The sequence below is a fragment of the Microcebus murinus genome, chromosome 23 (genome assembly GCF_040939455.1).
Source record: "Microcebus murinus isolate Inina chromosome 23, M.murinus_Inina_mat1.0, whole genome shotgun sequence".
Classification (NCBI taxonomy): domain Eukaryota; kingdom Metazoa; phylum Chordata; class Mammalia; order Primates; family Cheirogaleidae; genus Microcebus; species Microcebus murinus.
Genome location: NC_134126.1, coordinates 19,103,525 through 19,118,413, shown reverse-complemented (window position 1 = coordinate 19,118,413; position 14,889 = coordinate 19,103,525). Strand labels below are relative to the sequence as shown.

The window sequence follows — 14,889 nt, the reverse complement described above, 5'->3', positions numbered from 1 at the left end:
TCTTTGAACCAAACATCCTTTATATTTTTGTTAATCCAGGTCTGTTACTTGCTATATTTAAAAGGTCTATTGATTTTAAATGTCTATGGAGAAAACACTACCCTACAAAAATTAGTCTCAAATATGAATTGTCTTTCCTTTTTTGATTTTTATAATGCATTTCTTTAGAAAAACATACAAGTCCCCCAATTTTTTAATTTCAGAAATCAAATGCTAAATTATCGAACAGCGATCAGATTAGTCATGATTTCAGAATGTTGCCACTATTCTTTGCACATAAATAAACCAAACTAAATAATGTTTAATGTGTAATAATGACTATTTTAGAAGAACTGACAAATTTGTTTAAAAGTAAGATAAAAGATTTCAGACAGCAGTCAAGTTATAACTTCTAAATAGCATAGAAATAGGACTTGAAAAAAAGACACTGCTGTATAAATTATCTACCATTTGACTCAGGAAGGTTATTTAACCCTTCTCTTTGTTTCTTCTTATGTAAAATAAGAATAGTAAGAATATCTACCTCATAGAGTAATTTTGGAATTTAAGTGAATTAAAACACATCATTAACACTCAACGAATCTTAGCTATTATGGTATTAACTATAAAAATGATGGGGAAATTTTTTCTTCAACTAGGATAGTATATTTTAAATTCTTTTTCTTTGTTTCATTCCTCCCTACCGATATATCCACTTATCTTTAAAGGCAATATAGCACAGTGGTTAAGAGTATGTATTCTGGAGCCCAGAGACAAAGTTCGATTCCTGCTCCCTCCCTTAATAACTTGGGTGAACCTGGGCAAGTTACTTAATCATTTTATGCTTGGCCTTTCTCATGTATAAAATGGAGATAATAACAGAATCAATCTCATAGAGTTGATGTGAAGAGTAAATGAGTGTTCGCCTCACAGTATGCATTCCTTAAGTGTATCCTGTAATTTCCCACAAAGGAAATTTGTATATGATTTACTGAATACTACATAATTTGGAAATTTTTGTCCAATCATCAGTATAATGGAGTTGCAAAACTCTAGGGCTGAGATCATATTTTGTTGTTAAAATACAAATGGGAAATACATTTATAGGTAGCTAATAAAATCTAAAGTGTATTCTACAAACTAAAATATGAATGTTTCCTTTATTCTAAGACAGCAGAACATAGCATACCAAATCATGGATTCTCAAGTTGATTTCCCACAACACTTTTTATCTTTTTTATGAGACTTAGATTCTAATGTGGAGAAGGTATAGTTTATTTGAGGACCTAAAATAAGCTCCTAGCAGCTGGTACATAGTGTTCAAAGTAGGGAGTAATTGGAGATTGGGCTGAATAAGCATGAAAGGCTAGACCAGGAAAGGCCTTGCAAGCCATATTTAAGGCTTGATCCTAAAGGCAATGAGAATCCATTAAGAATGTTTAAGTATACATAAATAGATGTGAGTTCTCCAAATATCATTCTGGTTATGGTGTGGAGAATGGATAAAGGGGACAAGAGAGAGATTGAAAGGAGTCAAGGATAGCATACAGGTTTTTCTGACTAAAATATAATTTCCAGGAATGCAGATATGACAACATCTGAGTTCCATACATATCACCTAGCCTAGGCTCTTTATATACTCAATATAGATGGTACTTAAAGGTATATGGAAGTAGTGCATGAAACATCATTTTTTTCTAGAAAAGTAGACAATACTATCCTAAAAGACTAAAAATTCATCACATGCTAAGTTTATCAGTAGAGAAATAAAACACTGATCACTTAGTACTCTTAATCACTTATGTCCCCACTTAAACATAATCATGTCATGCAGAAGTATTAAAATCCTGGAATTATTTTTAAAAGATTATAATTAGAATATTCTGGGAAAATGGTAGGAGGGACACTGCTGTTTTTGAATGTGTATAATAACATGTAGCACAACCCCAAATCACTGGACCCTGATAACTAACCAACGAGGTATTCCCCAAACCCACCCCTCCTCACCCCCAAGCAGGTGGTTGGGTATAAATTGCTAAAAGCTATGAGACTCCATGTCAACTTCTGTGGAGGAAAAAGCAGAGGAATCTTCTAATGGTCCCAAGTACAGGAAAACCCCCAGTGAGTCAAGATGAAAACAGAAGCTAAACTTGGGAAGTATTCTAAAGGACCCAGTTTATAAATGAGTACCAGAGAACCAAGATGTAATAGTTCTGTGGTGATGGATTAGATGGATACTATAAATTCTTAAAATTAAAAAATTAAAGCATTTCCCAGGATAGAAACCCACACTAAGGAAAAACAGCTGGAATAGAAGTACAATGGAGCAGAACAGACTACAGGGAGAAAGGAAACAGAAGGTCTAGACAAAAATGGGGAGGAGAATAGAAGAGGCAGATTGTGGAAAATATGAGACTAGAATTTTGAATGGGTTGTGAAGACAACAGAAGAAAAAGCTATAAAGCCATGAAACTAGAAAGGTATATTGTCTAATAATGTCTCCTCCTTAAAAGCACAGGAAACCTCATTTTACTTGAAAAAAGTAAGCAACAGAAAAGCACTGCAGGTGAATCCCATGCCAAATTATTAGAAGAAAAAATACAGTTCTTAGAGTATGTAAGAGTGCTCTAGAAAGATATGCCTACAAAAATAAAAACCATACCTTGTTATTTTAAAGGAAGCTAAAGGAAAACAAGAAAATGATAGAAACTATGAAAGAACAAAAATTCACAGTTAGAGAAGTTGAGAAATAAAGTGATTGGATAAAAATATTTAAAACAAAAGATGAAAGAATTTAAGAAGCAATTAGAAATAAAAGGAAAACTCATTTCAGAAATGAATCTAAACTAGAAGGAACATAAGAGTGAATAAATGTGATGGGGAAATAGAGTATGAAAATATAATGAAAAAAGGAAAAGGTTAAAGATAAAAATTTAAAAACTGAAAAAACAAAGAAATTAAAAGGATTAGTTAGTTAATGATAGCTACAGAAGATAGGCAAAGAAGATCCAATATAAGTATAACAGAAAATTTTGAAACAACAAAATTGAAGCAATAAAACAAGTATGAGAAACTATAATTGGAGAAAATCTGGAAATTTATTTTAAAAATAATAAAAACACCCTACTGAAAGAACATATTTTATCCCTGAGAAAAAAACACCTAAAATGACCAACATCAGAATGTATTAATAGTCTAGACAATCTCTTGGGCTTGAAAGAAAAGGAAAATGCACATTTAGCATTCAAGCAAAACCAAGTCACTTACATATGAAAGAAAATCAGACTATATCAGACATTGAGAGCAGTATTTTATACAGGTGATAGAATAACATATTTAAGAGAGTTAAGAGAAAAAATGTGAGCCACGAATTCCATATCTGGTCAAAATGACATTTAAATACCCAGTCCATGCATAAACTATTAATAACAACCGAAGACATATTGTTTGAACGAGCACTTCCAGAAGAATCAACTAGAGAACGAACTTCAGACAAACAAAAAGAATAAAGAAGCATCGACTTATGATTTGGTGGGCATCCATAAAAATATATTTTCTTATATAACTAAAACTAAATAAACTGAGCTAAAATTAAATAAAACAAGAACTGAAAAAAAAGAAGGCCATATAGTATTGAATAGCTATATGCTTCAATGAACATACAGTACAAATAACTAAAAATAGATGAAAATAAAAAGTATATAGGAAAAAATAAATACATTTGTTGACTGCCTTCTAGGTATTAACAAAGTAATCATTTGCTTCCAGTCAAATGTTTGGAAGGGGGATGAGAAGAACAAAAGAGCTTAGCTGACTTCAACACTCCTCATAGTAGGGAACTAGCAGCAGATGGCTTAAAAGAAGGGGAAAGAAGGGCACTGTTGTATAAAGGCATTAATATAAAGGTAATTATTAGTGCAAAAAAGCCTTTCTCAAAGTCAGATGATATACCAGAGTGAGAGTGAGAGCAAGAGTGAAAGAGGAGAAAAAGAAAGGGATAGGTAGTGAGAAAGAGGGAGAGAGATGTTTGCTTTCCTTAAAAACAAAGTCAATGAGAGGATAAATCATAAACAATACAAAACCTCTACAAGGGAGTAAGGAATAACTGAAGGGGACCAGGTAGAAACTAGACTTGTTTGAAAATAATTTCTTGTGAAGATTTGAGAGTGCATCCTATAAATATTGTTACACATAAAACAAAATTAAATGTCTTAAAAAACTGTCTCTGAAAATGAAACTAATGAACATAATTATACATTGGCACACCTATCCTTAGAAACTATTTCAATTTACTTTAAAACACAGGACACTGCATATTCCTAGTGATATATCTACTAAGGATAAAATGGATATTGAAAATGTCTTAAACTATTTTTAGTGATTATTTTACTGGTCATCATGATGGTATGGTGATTCTAAGACTGTTGTTTGTGCATGATGCGATAAATAAAATGAATAATTATCCTATTGTCATTGAGATGTAATATTTTTAATATGATTGAAAAAAGATTAAAATCAATGAGGGAAACTACAATGAAGTCTTGAATTTGAACTGGAACTATCAGTATGACTCAATATATTTGTTCTTAAAAAATTCTAACTTATTTCTCTGCAAAGGACTAATAACAATGACAGCCCTAACATCCGGATTGTGGTTTCTAAACCTATTTCCTAGCAAAGGAATCAGCACTTCTTGGAGAAATGGCTGCCTCTTGGTCTAGGCTAGAAAAGGTCCAAGGTAAGCCTAGAAAATGTAAAATATACCAGAAAGCAAAGACTAGCATGAAAGAAACATGCTCAGGAACCAACTTACATAATCTCCCACTGGCCACAGATGGGCCAATTTTAGCATCATTTGGATGATAACTAATAGACTGAAACACATCAAATGTGTTTAAATCAGTTTATTCAACTTTGGAAAATGTTAGGAACCAATTCATTTTGAAAACTGATAACTAAAGGGAAAGAATCAAGTATTTATATTGCTTTTCCTAAATGATCTGTGCCTTAGGTAATCAAGTAGTGGGAGAGGAGAAAGTTTTTAACCAAAGTAACAAGAATGTAATGATAGAATTAATACAACACCATTTTGCTACCCTTAATGAATGAATCTGGGTAATGATCATCATGGCTAATAAATCACAGAAAGAGCTAGAAGTGAGAGAAGTATACAACATAGCCTCTGAAATAGTCCTGCCAAACAAAACAAAACACTAAATCTGAATATAATCAGTTCTCTATATCTAAATGCCAATTAGAGGAAACACAGGGGACAGAGGAATATGTTAAATGACACCACGTGGAGAAAATCAGCAACATTCCCCATATGTGGAAAACTTTATAGGACAATCTGACTTCATCAATCAAGAAAATTCAAAGAAAACACAAAGAGAGAGAGAGAGAGAGAGAGAGAGAGAGAGAGAGAGAGAGAGAGAGAGAGAGAGAGAGAAAGAGAAAGGGAGAGAAAGAAGGGGAATTTATAAATCAAAGGAAATTTTAGAGATTATAAAGCAATAAAACAGAAATGTGAATATCAACTGGATATACACATTAATGTGTACTAAGGAATTATTTTTATAGATGTGATAATGGTACTGCAACCTTTTAAAGATGGTATTATCTTGTAGAGAAATATACATATTTTAGTTGAAATAATATGATAGGTAGGTGAGTTTGGGGTTGGAGGAAGGAGTAGGTGGGGATATAGATGAAACAAGGTTGCCATACATTGATACTTATCTAAGCCAGTTGATAGATACACTGAGTTAATGTTTTTCTCTGTATTTCTGTATACAATAAATTTTTCTATAAGATATTGCTAAAAATTGCTCTTACCAGCCTGACAATGTAAGTGAAAGAGCATCTTTTCAATCTTTAAGATTGCCAGTATCAAGTCATTAAGGCTTAGTGAAAGAGACTCTTCATAATTTTTAAGTGACCAAATCTGAAATTAAATTAAGTTATCCATGAAATCTAAGTGATCTAGCTTGTATACACCCTTGGACTGTAACTTGATGTAAAAAGATTACAAAAATCTTCATCTGAGGTTTATTGTCCTTAGAAAGGATAATGCATAGTTTTTATTCCATCTTTCTAATTAGTAATTTAAGCATATGTTCAGCATTTAACTCTAAATGTTTGCCTTCTCCCCAAGCTCGATGACAGCTGTCCAAGATTTGAATGCCAGAAAACATTTAAATATCAACATCTGTTGAATTATGTTAATTTAGTGTAATATAATTGGGCATGAGTTGGAATTGATAAGAAGTATATGAAATAAACAAAGGTAAATTCCCACCAATATCTTGGTATACAAACAAATCACTAAGGAATGATGAAAAAACAATTATTTCTAAAGAGAAAAGGCAAAGTTCTGATTATAAAGAAATTGATTCTTTTAAAAACAGTTCTAACGCTATGGGATATTCTCTTGCTATTTTAAAATTTATTTGTAAATTTCTCTCATAATTGAAAGGAAATGAATATTATCTAAAATGGGTGATAGTCCAAATGTTTAATATTTGAATATTTTATGCATTATTAAGAAAAACATTCTAATTATGCTTATATATGCATTGAATTTTTAGATTGCAGGATAATTCCTGTTACAAGCAGTAAATATTGTAAGGTGATTTCAGCTCTGTAGACATAAAATAGTGTTTTTAAATTGAAAGTATTTTCAATGTGGCAGATAAATTTAGTCGGATTATTCTGGGGACTGTAAGGTACCAATTATCAAGTAGCAGCTTTTGTTTGTTGTTTTGCTGATTTAAAATATTAATTTTTACAGTGATTCTCTTATTAATAAATCAGAACTGCTTGTTTGTTTTGGGAAATAATCTGGCACATGCATTGGACTAACAGATCCCCAAATGTCCCCATAATGAAGTTATAACCCAGGCTGCAGTGGTGATGCAAGCTGTTGTGATATGGCCCTGCAGGTGTACCTTAATCATTTCCTAAGAGAACCATCTCTGGGAGTTAAAGGTTAGTTCTGTGTCCATGCCCATTTAATCACAGGACCAATTTGGAGAGTGCCAACTGTGAAACAAACACCTGTCCTTAAGGAAATGGACTTTAGACCACAAATTCATTTCAGCTAAGGGTCACTTGAATAGCTTTCACATGCTAACTATTTTCTGTCATTAGTGACCATGGCCAAATTCAACTGCAATCTTAGAGGTGAGAGGCTGTGTATACTTTGTAGTCCTTTGAAAATATCTAATTCATCTACCAGAAAAAGAAAGGATATAAGCAGAGTTTCATTAGGGGGTAGATGGTTGGTTTTTTTTAAACATTTTTTTTAATTTATCACACACTAGATACATTACACATTTCCAAATGGAAAATTCCTTTTGTTTTCCTGTGTGGGTTCTTCATATTAAACTGAAAAGCAGTGTCTCGAAATTCTAAGTGCCTGATAACTAATTTTACTTAATATAATGACAATTTAAAATAACCCTCTATGATCATTAGTTAAAATCTTGGCAAGGAAGAATTTCAGGATGCCAAAAGGACAGGAGGCATGAGAACTGGCAATTTGAGAACAGTGCAGCTTTATAAAATACAATAATTTGGTCACATAGAGTAAAACAGATTAATTAAATCCCTTAAAAACCATTTTATGCTGTATATGTGGTATGTTTCTAATTATTCTACTGGAAGTATCTCTATTCTTAGAAGCCATTTTAATTTTCTTTTTAATTAGAATACATATGTAATTAAATGTATCCCAATAAACAAATATATAATGTATACATTCTAATTAAAGGGAATATGTGAATATTTTCTATTCACTCATGCATACATAATAAATCAAAATAATTTAAAAGATATTTTTCTGTCCGAAGGACTTAGTAAACTTTTTTACAGTAATAAAATCTAATGCGAATTTTAGGTTTGGAAAGTAAAAATGATAAAGATGTAGAAACATTATTTTTAAAGTTGGTATACAAAAGCAGTTTCAAGTAATTATTTTGGACATATAAAATACATAAAAGATAAAATGAGTGATACAACTTGCTTTAAAATATGGTGCTGAATCATTAGTTTTCATAGGGCAAAGGATGTGTTTTAAAATCTAAATTTTACTAAGATAGGTTAGATAACTTATCTTAAATAGTTAAAATAAAGCATCATTTACTTTTGTTGATATATTTAATTTTGTTGACACATTTCTGTGAAAAGCAACATTAAACAAATATAGTCCATGTCATTAAGCAGTACTCTAATGAACAGTTATCCTATCCCAATTTATTAACAGCTGCTCAAAAATGTAGTAATTAATAGTTTCATTTATTTTTGGCAAACCTGCAAAATGACAAATAGTTTTGTATTTGTTGCAAATTATGGCTCCCTTTCAAACAACAAATGGCAGCGTGGGGAAGACTGAGCAAACTGAATCCTTGAACATCTTTGGATCTTTAAAAGAGCAAATAAAGAGCAGCTGCAATTCTATCTGTTACATCTGCAACAAAATATAGTAATCTGCATCATCATATAAAAATGAATGGGCTCTGTATTAATGTAAAGAGGAATGTTCTTTCTGACTTGATGGAAGAAGGCTGACATGAATGTGTGTGAACGTGATGCTATTTGTTTTGTTTCTGATTAAATCTATTGTCCTTTTTTTTTTCATTTTAGGAAACTCCTTTTTACTACCAGACAGGATGACAACAATAAAAAAAGTTTATTTCTTCCTTCTCACGATTAGTAGATAACATAAGAAATTAAAGCCCACAGTATTCATGGATTATCAAATCATTTGATACTAAGTAGATGAAAAATATAATGCTTTTAAGAACTAAGTAAAAGTGAATTAACGAATGCATGTTTCTAAAAGACACTTTAAGAAATTAAGTAGAATTTAATACTATCAGCAATAAAAATGTTTTCACTTGATTTCAAATTACATGTTAGCCTACTAGATGACTTGGCCTTTGTACTTCATATGAGTAAATGGCAAAAATCACATAACTAAGGAAGCAGGGAAAATTCAAACACTCCCTCCCAGCCCCCAAAACAGGTACCGGATCCAAAAGGAAAGGTATTGACATCCAGATAATTCAATAAAGCTGCCACAAACGATTAAGTTTGTTGCGTGGATTCTTACAGCAATAAGCATAAAATGTATTAAAAGAGCAAGATCTTTTCAAGAATGACGAGTCACTGAGTACCAGGCATTGCTTACTGCGTGTTTTTTTACTGACTTACCATTCAGAAAGCTATACTGAACTTTCTGGTGCTAACCAAAGGTTTTTGACATGAGAAATGATGTGAAATTATTTAACTGTAGCTCTAAATGAGGTGATGACATTAGGCAAGATCTTTCTAATTTTGAGAAGCACAAAATCATATTTAAATAATGAAATACCAAATTAAAAAAAAAAGATTGGATATTATAGAACAGTTCTCTGGCTGGCCTTGAATAGACCCAGTTCTTCCCCCTTTCTCACTTGAAGATTTTAAGAATACCTGTGGAATGTACTAGAAATGTAACATCCTGATATAGAGAGGAACTGGCTAAAACAGCTTGGGCTTTGTTTCAGTGCCCCTAGAAACAAGATGTCCTTCACCTCTTTAGCACAGTGGGTCATTCTGCCCTTGAGGCATATAACCCAGGGGAAGCTGCATTTCTAGATCCTTCAGTTGTGGTACAAGTAGCGCACATGCAGCAGACACTATCAGCCTCCGCTAGCTTTCCTGAGCCTTTGGGGACCTACTCACACTGGATCATAGGCTTCTTTTGTCCCTCGCATGTGAGTGTGTTCTGTCCCACTGGACTCAGATAAGTTAGTAACTAGTGCACAGTGAACTTGCTTCACAGATACCAACTCTGGAATTTAAGAGAAAGATATGGGTTGAAGAAATAAATCTAGATATCACTTGTGTTTCTCTCTAAAAAACACTTATGTGCCTTGCCCCAAGGTTTAGCTGAACGTTTGTATTTTCACTTCAGCTAATAATTGATTGTATGCAATGAACCACTCAAAAACCATGCCTGTTAATTTTTAAATATTGAAAGTGACAGGTATTAGGTAGGTTTTTATAACAACTGATATGCTTTTATGCATTCATTGTAAAAGTTTCAATTTTTCCTGAGTTTGTATTTATGCTTTCAAAGGTTTTAAGGTATGTAAATAACAGAATGAAATGAACAAACTCTGAGGCAGTTATTAAATATTAGATGAGTGATAAAATGCAATAAAACGAAGACAAAATTTTATAGTAGGCAAATGGACAGAAAATACTGAAGAAATGGAAGAATAACTGGAAAATAAGAATAACTGGAAAATAAAATGGAAGAATAACTGGAAAATAAATACTTCAAACAGAAGTATCAGATGAGAATAATCAACACAAGTAACATGGAAGGACAAGACAGGAAACATGTAACTATAAGGACTGAAATGCAAAATCTTAAGAAAATACATCAAGTGACTACATGGAGAATAATGTCATGATTAAAATTTTTCACATCACTCACTATCTGACACACATAGTCTCTGATAAGAGCTCCCCTGAGGAAATAAAAATGAAGCAACAAACTGAAGGAAAGATGATAAGACTCATATCACTTGAATCAATTAGGTAAATTATACCCATATTAAGAATCAGGGTTTCTGTCTCAAAAGTTTGACTACAGGAACCCATTACCTATCATATATGAGAAGAATGAGAATGTCAGTTGTTGACAATAAACATATTAACAACTGTAGTGCATTAATGCTTTATTAGTAACTACTGAAATATAACGGAATGGCATGTTATGATGAGCACTCCTGATGGAAACTGAAGCCATGGGAGGAGACAGTGAAGAACGAGACAGAAATCCAAAGTAGTTCTGCCCTTTTATGAAGAGGCAGAAGTATAGGGTACCTTCAAGAACATAGTGTTCATTATTGATGAAGTAGAACTTCCTGATAGAATGGATTAAAATTACTAAATTGGGTTATTTGTTTGGTGGAGAGCCTAAAGGTCACCTGTGTGGTTAGACACAGAACAGTTTAAGAGTTAGGAGACAACTCTTCTGCACTCATGATTAATGCAGATGAATATTAAAGTGGATGTGGCAACAAAGGAGAAATGGCATGAATTGGACACCCAGAAAATCACTAGGCAAAATGTGTCACAGTTAGTGGCATTGGTAAATATGTCCCTAAAACCATTTTACAGAGATCTTGAAAATTCCCCTGAGGAGCTGAGGGTGAGAAGTACTCATATTCCAAAGACTAAAGCCATAACTGCATATTATTCAGAGCTTTTGTGAAGAATGCCTATTTTAAGGGCATGGCATAGTCATGCACTTTGAGTCACTAACAGCAGACCACTTGTACATTTATCTTTTCTTACCTGCTTGGCATATTTTGGGAGTAAATGATCCTACAATTTATTGATTTAATGCATTACAGTTCTCTTCTCTAACCTTTATGATTTTCCACAAGTTGAAAAGGGAAGTGCAGTCACTCATCCAAAAGGGGTAAGAAAAGTCAAGGTAATATTAAAAATACAATGAAAGAAAATGGGTTGCAAGAGTGGAACATAGAAAAATGCATGCATATAAGCAAAGTGAAGAATTTTCATTTTGTGTTTAATAAAACTAGTAACAAAAATTAAACTTGAGTCTTTCTCTCCTTATTTTTATTTTATCTTTTCAAACTGGCCTGTGCCTAACATAATTGGTGGCTTAAGAAAGAGAAAGTACATTGTGTCCACAAACCAAGAAAGAGAATATTTGAAATCACAGAAAGAAAAAGAGATCTTGGAAATGAAAACTATTAATAAAGTTTTTAAAAATTATTATATGATTTGGGACACAGCCTTGAGAAAAATGCCCAGAAATCTTCTAAGATGACAAGAATGTATAAAAGAAAAGTTTTAAAATTTAGAGGACCAATTAAGGGTGCTACAATACCCAAATAACAGAAAAAATGACAACTCCTGGAAACTGAAAGACAATAGATATCTAAACATATCTACACATAAAATCAGTACAGTAAAAATACAGTATTATAAACTATGGGACTACCACCACATATGCAATCATCATTGACTGAAATGTCATTATATGGCACGTGACTGCACCAAACTATCTTGATTATAGCAGCTTTACAGTAAGTCTTAAAATCAAGTAGTGTTAGCTTTTCAACTTTTTCTTTTTCAAGGTTGTTTTAGCTACTCTTTGCATTTCCATATGAAATTTAGAATTAGCTTGTCCATTTCTACAAAGTAACCTGCTGGGATTTTGATTTAGATTGTATTTAATCTATACACAATTTGGAGAGAACTAATCTTAAGACTATTGAGTCTGCTGACCCATGAACAAGGAATCTCTCTCCAGTTACGTAGGGCTTAAGACCTAAATAAATATCTGGTTCTTAATTATATGTTCTTTTTCTTGTTTAGTTTTGTTAATATCTTCCTGTATCTCTTTTAGTTAATATGTATTATGCTAATTTTTTTACTCATTTGTGCTAACATTTATGCTTCTGTTGGACTCTATAATCCAACAGATTGTTTTTCTTTGGAAAAGACTGTTCTCTTCAAATGTCTTACATTGGCCTGTGAGTTCATTTTCCTCTGGGAATATTGGCTATTCTGTCAGGCAATGGTATGGGGAGAGGTCAGCCATCTGTGTAAGCCCCAAATAATTCAACAATTGGGGTTGTTAGCCTTAGAGGAGAGAGGCCTTGGCACCAGAAAACCATAGTCATCACACCCTACCCTATGAAATAACTCTTTTGATTATTGATTACTGATATATGGGTTTCATTACTGATATATGGATTTGATTCAATTGTCTAACTTAATGTGTTCTATGTGTCCCATTTTCTCAATGCTTTTTTCTTTACTTTTTAAAAATTTTATTCTTTTAAACTGACAATAACTTTACTTATTCATGGAATACATAATGATGTTTGGATTCATATAATGATCGGATCAGGGTAATTAGCATATCCATCATCTCAAATGTTTATCATTTCTTTGTGATGGGAACATTCAATGTCCTCTTTCTAGCTATTTTTAATGGATTTTTTTGGGGGGTAATATTTTTAATTCCATTTCCCCTTTCCACTGGTTTGAAAATTATATACTCCATTTCTACTAACTTATATAACTTAGTAGCTATTTTGATATTTTACCAATGAATACATAATATAGTTTTATCAAGTATCAATCTCTTGACTATTATAACAAGGCAAACATCCTGAACAGCCTAAACAATTAAAAGACCTTAGATTGGACTTTAACTAAAATAACCAACACTGCTAACTTAACATGCTATTGCTGTCCACTATTTTAGATTATCTTTTATAAAGTTCTACAAATTACACATTATGATCATCACTTTATATAAGCAACAATTGCTTATATAAACATCTTCATTTATTGGCTCAGTATTTATTCTTGCATTTCAGACTTTCCTTGGGAAATAATTTTCTTGAAATATATATCCTCTAAAAATTCTTCCGGCAAAGGTCTGTAGATAGTAAACTTTCTCAGTTTCTGAAAATCTTAAAATGACTTCACTTCATCCTCTTCCATGAAAGATGGTTTTCTAGGTACAGAGTTCTAGGTTGACAATTTATTTTCATGCTGTACTCTAGAGATGATTCTGCTATCTTCTGGTTTCATTGTTGCTACTGACAAATCTGATGTATCACTGTCATTGTAGATAATTTGTCTTTTCTCTTGATTCTTTTAAGATCTTCTCTTTGTCTTTGGTGTATTGTAGTATACAATTAGGTGTGGATTTCCTTTTTAAATTTTATTTTCTATTCACTGTGCTTTTTGTATGGATTTATAATTTTTACCAGTTTTGGGAATTCTTAGCCAACATTTCATCAAATATCTTTATTTTTCAGCTCTTCTACTCTTTCCATCAAGGACTCTGAGTGAATGTATCTTAGATCTTCTCTTGTCTCTTAACCACAGGAGATGAACTTTTCCATCTCTTTGAATTTTTATGCTATATTCTGGCCTATTCTTCAGATGTATCTTCCATTTCACTAATTATCTCATTGATAATCATAGTTTTAGTTTCTATTATTTTTCCCACTTCTGCCTGATTAATTTTAATAGTGATTTGTTATCTTGTCATTTTAGGATGTGGCATTCTCAGGGATAAATGTACTACTTGTTTAGGTTGACTATCACTGATGGTGAATTATTTCATGTATTTTTTTTGTTTGTTTGTTTGGCAATTCTTGTCTAAATTAGGTATGTTAGGTAGAATTTGCATTTGCTTCTTTGGGTTCATTGGGTTCTCAATTGGAAATAGATCGTACAGCGTGGTCCTTAAAAGCTATATTACAGCTGCTTGGGAATGTTAAACTCAGTGGGCTTAGCACACTAGCACTGGGAAGTCTTATGGGGCCTGCTGAGGTCAGTTATCTCATCTTGTTAAAAATTAGATAAATGTAAATCTCAGGGCAGTAGTTGTGATCAATATTCTGACAAGAAGAGTAGCTGTTTTCTTCTAAATCAAAATTAAGTCTTTAGAAGTACCATATGCAAAACTTAAAAATATATATCTAAAAAATTAGGTAGGGTAAATTCTTTGTAATAAAAGGAAAACTACCATTGACTTAGTAAAATAATATGAATAAGCACTTTTTTAAAAAAGACTATTTTGTACCCAGTCTTTACTCATTTGTATGCTATTAGAATAAATACACATATTTTGCTCTATCATAAGGTCTAAGAATTGTGTAAGTTTGGGAGAAAAGATTAATTTCACTTTGTTAAATTAAAAAATAAACAATTATTCTAAATGCTTAACTAAAATTCATTAGTTATAGGAGACAAAACTTTTTCCTTTTCATTCTTTATTCTTCATCAGATTTAAAAAATATAAATAAAAATCACATCTTTCTATTCATTACTAATAATTCTGAAACAGTCTAATAA

At 32.0% G+C, this 14,889-nt stretch overlaps 1 protein-coding gene across 3 annotated transcripts in view; it reads right to left on the bottom strand.

Moving 5' to 3' along the window:
• The window catches only part of GPATCH2 (G-patch domain containing 2), a 172,436-nt gene that overhangs the window by 34,121 nt on the left and 123,426 nt on the right, over nucleotides 1-14,889 (bottom strand). The gene's annotated exons all lie outside the window — the stretch shown is intronic.